The sequence below is a fragment of the Macrobrachium nipponense genome, chromosome 22, assembly GCF_015104395.2.
Source record: "Macrobrachium nipponense isolate FS-2020 chromosome 22, ASM1510439v2, whole genome shotgun sequence".
Taxonomy (NCBI): domain Eukaryota; kingdom Metazoa; phylum Arthropoda; class Malacostraca; order Decapoda; family Palaemonidae; genus Macrobrachium; species Macrobrachium nipponense.
The window spans coordinates 36,222,142-36,229,249 of record NC_087213.1 but is presented as its reverse complement, the minus strand read 5'-3'; positions in this window follow the sequence as shown (position 1 = coordinate 36,229,249).

Here is a 7,108-nt window from a genome sequence, read left to right as displayed (position 1 = left end):
TTTCTCTAATGGATATCGAGAGTGATATTCATAACAAGCTGCCTCTGGTTTCTTGAAGATTTGAAAGTGTCATTCTGAGTGAGTTTATTCACAATTATCTAGTTGTATCTCACTATATTTATTGTTGCGCTGTCAGGGAAAAACAAGGACCCTCTGCTGACACCCTTTGTATAATCTAAACTCAAATCCTGGTCTTTCTCTTCATTGGTAACTTCAGCTCTTGTTAAAATCTCTAAGCATGATTTGCATTTCATTTTTTTATTTACACTGTAACAACAGTAACCTGCTAAATAAGTTATAACAGGAAGAACGCCATTACATCCTTCAATATCATGTTGTGTTACCTTAATATCAATATCAGAAGATTCATCTATTTCAGAGTTACTCAATGTTCGTCCAATTTATCTCAATAAAATTTTTTAGTGTGATACCTTTTCCCTGGAATGGTAAAACCATTTTCATTAATGACATTTTCCTAATTTTTTTCTCGCATTCAAACATTTGCCTAACTGATATCTTGTAATTTCCCCCAGCAAGTTGTCGATATTCCCCAAACCTGGATTCCAAATGATCTGTTTGAAATTTTCCTGGAAGAATATAACTCAGATTAAGCTCATCTTTACAATATTTGGTTAATTCTACAATTGCATTGCAAACGTTGTGTGCTTTAATGCTGTGAATGTTTCCCTCGTTAATTTCCCTCCTGGAATTTTCTCCCAATTATCTAACCAGCCTAAAAATCTTAACAGAAAATTGTATTTTCTATCATTTTCATCACACGTAAGTGGGGTACAGTATTCATTATTTATTCTTTTCCCTTTGAATATTGACTTTACATTAACTATTGACCACTAAATCCAAAATATCTCTATAAAATTTGCTGTATCATTGTAATTAGGCAATTTTTTCTCTTTTCCAATGTTTCGCATTGCTTGAATAATATATTCATTAAAAATTTTTAGGACTAAATTCACGTTTTGTTTTTCAAATGTCGATAGCCGCAATGCTTTTATTGTTAACTTATAAGATTGTCTTAACAATAATTCTGACTCTACTAAATACAAATCCTCTAATGATTTCCAGGGAGCAAAGGATACATTTGGTTCGCTACAAATTTCGCTGAATGGAAATTTTGGAAATACCATTGTTTTGGATTCATCTTTGAGACCCAACCAGTTATTTCTGACACACTTCAGTATGTGTACACTATCAAACAAGAAAAACAAAGGTCTGCATTTTGCAGCTGGATGGGGGTAGGCAATTGACAGCTTTGGTGGGGTTGCAAAATGCGACATCGCTTTTCCATTTATCGCATTATTATCAGTAATGACACTGATTACTTTCAATCCAATTTTTTCCAACCCTAGTATTACTTTTTTTATAACTTGGAATAGCGTTTCTGCTTTTATAGTTTTTACCGGAATAATGTGTACCACATCTCGAAATTTTGATAGAACAGCGCCTATCATGAAAGCATATGCAGTGGTTGCTGCTTCATTGCTGTTAAATGCAGATCCTATTACAGCACCTCCCTTATAATCAAAAAAAGGCTTTAAATGGATCTCGTCAATCATTAATGTTACTGTTTTGCCTGTGGGTTGTAATGATTTTGATTTTTGCCTTATATACGAAAGAAAATGATCATCATACTGCTCTGTTTCTGGACTAAGTTGCTTAGATATAAAAACCCGCCTGATCGTTGACATACTGGGTAAAATTAACCATCTTCTATCCCTAAAGTATCTGTAAGCTCGAGGTGAAATATTGCATAGCAAAGATGAAGAAACCAAAAGATCTGTGGAGTACTGAATGCTCTTTTGAGTCATCAAGTTTAGTTGCTCAAAGATAAATTTCAAAGTCATTGAATGCTTGAATGGTTGGTCTATTATGGTGATTAGAAAAGTTAAAATTAATTGAATAATAGCAACTGGGTTTATGGAAGAGTTATTTTGTCTGTCATACTTTCTTAATTCTTGTAACATGACTTCGATGGTATTTGTATCTTGCACATGAGAAGGAATGATATAGTCATGCAACTCACGTACGGGCACATTATCGATATACGCCTGGACAGATTTATCAGGATGTATTAGTACAGACATCATCATATTAGGAGAAGGTGAAAGCGATATGTGACTGATCAAGAGATAAGGTTCTTTATGAATTATGTCCCAGTACTTATCCAGCTTAAGTTTCCTCGAAAGTTCTTGCAAATCCCTAAATCCAATTTGCGTTTCGTATGCCTTTGCATCTGATATACTACTTTCAATTGCTACTTTGACTGATGTCTCCTCTATTCTTTGTCTTTTAGAATCGGGTGACTCTCTTCGATATTCAGTTAGGTTCAAATATTGAGGATAGTTTGGAAACACTGTGTGAACAGCATTTTCTTTAATATATGGATGCTTTAATTTTGCAGTTATTTTCCTCCCAGTTTTTTCATCCACAATAGAAGTTTCCCTCACAATATCATCAGGATGAAAATGCTGTTCACAAACCTGCAAGTACAATGATATGCGACAGTCAGGAAACGTATCTACTATTTCATGAAAAAAAATTGTTAATTTCTAAGACCATCTATTTTACCGAAGGAAACCGTTAGATTTCCAAAAAAACGGACGCATTAGTTTTCATCATTCTAAAAAATAATTGAAATAAAGTTTTATTCTAGCCTGTTACCCATGTACTGCAATTAATTGTATTTGTATAGCTACATATGTTTGCGATTCAAGTACATATTGCTAACAAAATTAATATCATTTGACAAGTAATATAATTGGATATGTACATACATATAAACACATAGTGCACACATACACACAAACACATACATACATACTACATACATACATAATATAATATATATATAATATATATATATATATATATATATATATATATATATATATATATATATATATATATATATCATTATATATTAAATGTTTTAACTATGCCTACCATAAAGATAGTAAAAGTGCTGTCCGTCTCCTTCTTTCATATATATTATATATATATATATATATATATATATATATATATATATATATATATATATATATATATGAAGTAGACAGATACACGGACAGGCAGAGAGAGAGAGAGAGAGAGAGAGAGAGAGATGCTTAACAAATTATCAGCATACCCGATGATTCTCCGTAGGACGAAAATTTTCTCTCTTGATGTTTCTTAGCCATTTCTCTTTCACTTGTTCATTTTCAGGAAACCTGAAGATATTAACTTTTGGTCCGTTGTCGTAATTACCCTTACATTTAGGTACGCAGCACTTGTAAGGCATCTTCTTCCAGGAGCAAGCACGTGTGGTACTGTACACAAAACTTCTATCAGCCTTTTTCTTCTTTAAATCTTATTTTTCAAATTCAATAATTGTTCGTCCACATAAACTCATATAGAGCCACTTAAAATGCACCAGCACTTGGATGTATTCTCCTAAATTTCACTTTAGAAATTGACTCCAAGCAGCGTGACCTCACTCGACCAGTATATACCCCGGAAGGACTACTTATCTTAGCCCAGGTCAGCCTACATACGAAACGTATTAGGGATTTAAATGCCCGGGTGAAAAGGCCTTCTTCTCTCGGTGGCCACGCTTAAAGTCTGCTCCAGTTCACTAGTATGGTCGAACATAGAACAACATAAGGTTACAGCTAAGGTTTGGCTCATCAAAGTCAGACTTGGCTATTGTTCAGTTTTTGCAGTACAACTGCTTCTCAAAATAGAAGGAAGGAGCAAATGTACATCGACACTCAAAGGATATGGAAACTCCTTTTCCAGAGTTCATGGGCATCGGTATCCATGCCAAAACCAGCAAGAGAAACCTTGTAGAAATGCTTCATGATCATGGTATGAGCATTTCCTGTGATAGGGTGCTGGAGACATCAGCCCGACTGGAGCTGCCACTGTCTCCAAGTATATGGAAGACGGTGTAGTCTGTCCACCTGTCTTGAGAAAGGTGTTGATTACCACTGTGGTCATGGTCAACATTGATCACAACCCTTTAGCAACTATGGGTACTGTCTCTTTTCATGGGACCTGCATTTTGGTATTCCAGTACCCTACCAAAGACAACCTGGGGTTGGGAAAAGATTGGCAAAGACTGGAAAATCATCTGAACAGCCAACTTCCCCATTGCAATGAGTTGTGAACAGCTTACAGACTGTGGCTGCAAGTCTGGTTGCCATGGCAGGTGCAAATGATACATACTTGGACTTACATGCACAGCTTTGCGTAGCTGCAAATGTGAGGTGTAACCATAATGTGAGGTACGACTATAATATTGCAAATGATGTTTCAGATACATCTGAATAAGAATTTTGTTACACTAAAGGGTGACACTATCCATCTTTAAAATCTTGCATTCATTTCACGCTTTAGAAAGACATTGAGACAGTGCTCGAAAATAAATAAGATTCTTTGTTATCATACTCCATTATAGTCTTGTGCTTGTATACTTTTTACTAGCATTATGGGGTCCCTTTCCAAGATGTAATATTGATAAGAGCCCAGTAGAAATATTAAAACCAAATTTTCAGGACTCATAAATGCAGGCCTAGATGATAATTTCAGGTTTACTTTTCTTAGTTGAAGAATTATCAAGCAAAATATTTAATTGCAGCCATTTTGAAAAGTGGCGGCTATATTGAAATTTTGCGTGGACACCCAGATTTTTCAAAACAGGGGGTTAAAATGAACACTTGTGCTAAATTTCATGCTTTTATCACTAACTGAATTATTTTTCTACTTATCTGCTACACTTTATAGAAAGTGATGCCAAGAACACTTCTCGATAGTGCAGTTTTCAGTAAACTGATTTATAAGGGAGGGTTTATCCCCTGAGGGTAATCTTCATAAAAAACGGCCCAGGATGATAATGCAAAGGGAACAGGAACCTCGTTCATTAACAGAGGGGGCAGTGTACCGCAAAAGTTATTTTTGTAAGTAAAGACTCATGAAACTAGGATAGGTTGGGCAATACCCCAATAGTAAACACTCCACCCTCTCCCCCTCCCCCTCCCCCCTCCCCCCCCCCTCCCCCACTCCTTTCCCTTCCACAGTATAAAGATCACTGTTAAAAGTAGTCTAATGTCACCGTTGACCTAAACTATTTAAAAGTTGCTTTGGCTATTCATTTCTAGAATCTAGAACTGTAAAAGAAAACAATGTTACGTATACAAAAGCAGCAGATTCGGAAACGAACGACTAGTAACTCTGTGACACAAAACACACAAAACTAATGAAAAATCATTTATTGTACAATGAACCCAATCACTGGTCTCCGTTACGTTGCTGTCACTGCTCTATTTAAAGATATTCGCCATCATTTTGAAAGGGAATTAATTTTTCAAACACCTTTTCAGAGGCAAAACACGCACGAAGAGATTTATGATCAATCGACTCTGTTGAAATGAGCTCTTTGTTTTCCATTTCCCAGTCTGTAATCCTCTTAGAATTAAAATATATGACCTCATTTACAGCTCTGTCCCGTTTGTCGCATCGGTTGCGCAACAGCTTAAAAGTATGTTGTTGCAAAGTGTTCTTTCGTAATAAGGTTAATTTACTTATCACAATTATTAGCACCAAACAAAATAATGGGATTTTATTGACACTGTAACGTTAGCAGTAACAAACTTTTAGTCTAGAAAAAAAATCGCAGCAATTTTTATTAGCAAATGTTTATTATTATAAAGCATTTTTGAAGTTCATAACTATCGATTTTATTTTGGTAGTAGATGTTTAACTGGATAAGTGATAACAAACTTGAATTGTTTTTTGAAATAAAATGGACAAGACATCTATACGCGCTTTTTTTTCCATCTGCCCACCAGATTGTGGTCCTCGCGCATGGCAACACTGCGTCCCTGGCTTTAAATAGTTAGGCTATGTGTAAGTTCTAGGTAAATAAAAGGATATCTGGGTATACATTTGCAACTGAAAAGTGTTTTAATAATTTACTGTATGTGAATTACACCGTTAATATTCGAAATAGGATATTGTTATTATTGTTGAATGTAAGCTGTCTTTTCGGGGTGGCGAATGGAACAGCCAGACGCAGTGGCGGGAAAAATGCTTCTCTTGCTGTTCACTACTGCAAGATGTCAACTTTGTTGGACCACACCTACTCTGCTACTAAGCTACGTGTTACTTCGTTACACGTAAGTATATAAGTATATACTTTTAATTTTTATAAAGTACGTTTTAGCCAGATACGATAGGACGTAACTTGGTTTAGCTTCTGTTTTATGAAATTTGCGTCTGGCTGTTCCATTCGTCACCCCGAAAAGGCAGCTTACATTCAACAATAATAACAATATCCTATTTCGAAAATTAACGGTGTAATTCGCATACAATAAATTATTAAAACACTTTCCAGTTGCAAATGGGCCCCCTGAAATCCTTTTATTTACCTAAAACTTACAGAGTATAGACATAGGGCAGAGTCAAGTGTAATTTAGTGAATTGACGAGATACGGGTCTTAATCCTTCCCCGTTGCCATAAGAAGGCATAAGCATCAATTTCTATTAGAACGAAATAATTTTAACCTCTCAGCAGTAGGAGGAAGAAAAAAACCCTAAAGTCGTTCAATTCCACTGAATAACTGGAATGATTACATTAATCTCTTTCTCAGGAAGTAGGTACTTTCATATATCAAAACACGATCTACAATCTGTGTCGGAGTTTAATTACTGTAAGAGTACCCTGAGGAGAGAGCTTTGAAATCCAACTTCATTTTTTCTCTGGGAGGATAATCCTTTTTTTCCGAATCAAACGTAAGTTCAGTACTAGTATATAGTACATTTAAATGTTTTCACAAGTATACCTGATAATTTTACAAAGCAAATATTTAAAATTATTATTATTATATGTTTTAACAAAATTATTTTTTCCCCACATAAATGATTCAGTGCCATAAAAAATACACAATTAAAAAACTTCAAGATGAAATTTATATAAAAAAAGGGTCGCTTACTATATTATTTTCATTCTTAAGAAAGGTTTAGACTACGCGCAAAGCGGTGTATAGCTTGGTTTACGTTTGCAGGATCTGTGGATTGCTTCTGGCCATCCGACCGCAAATAGACATCAGCG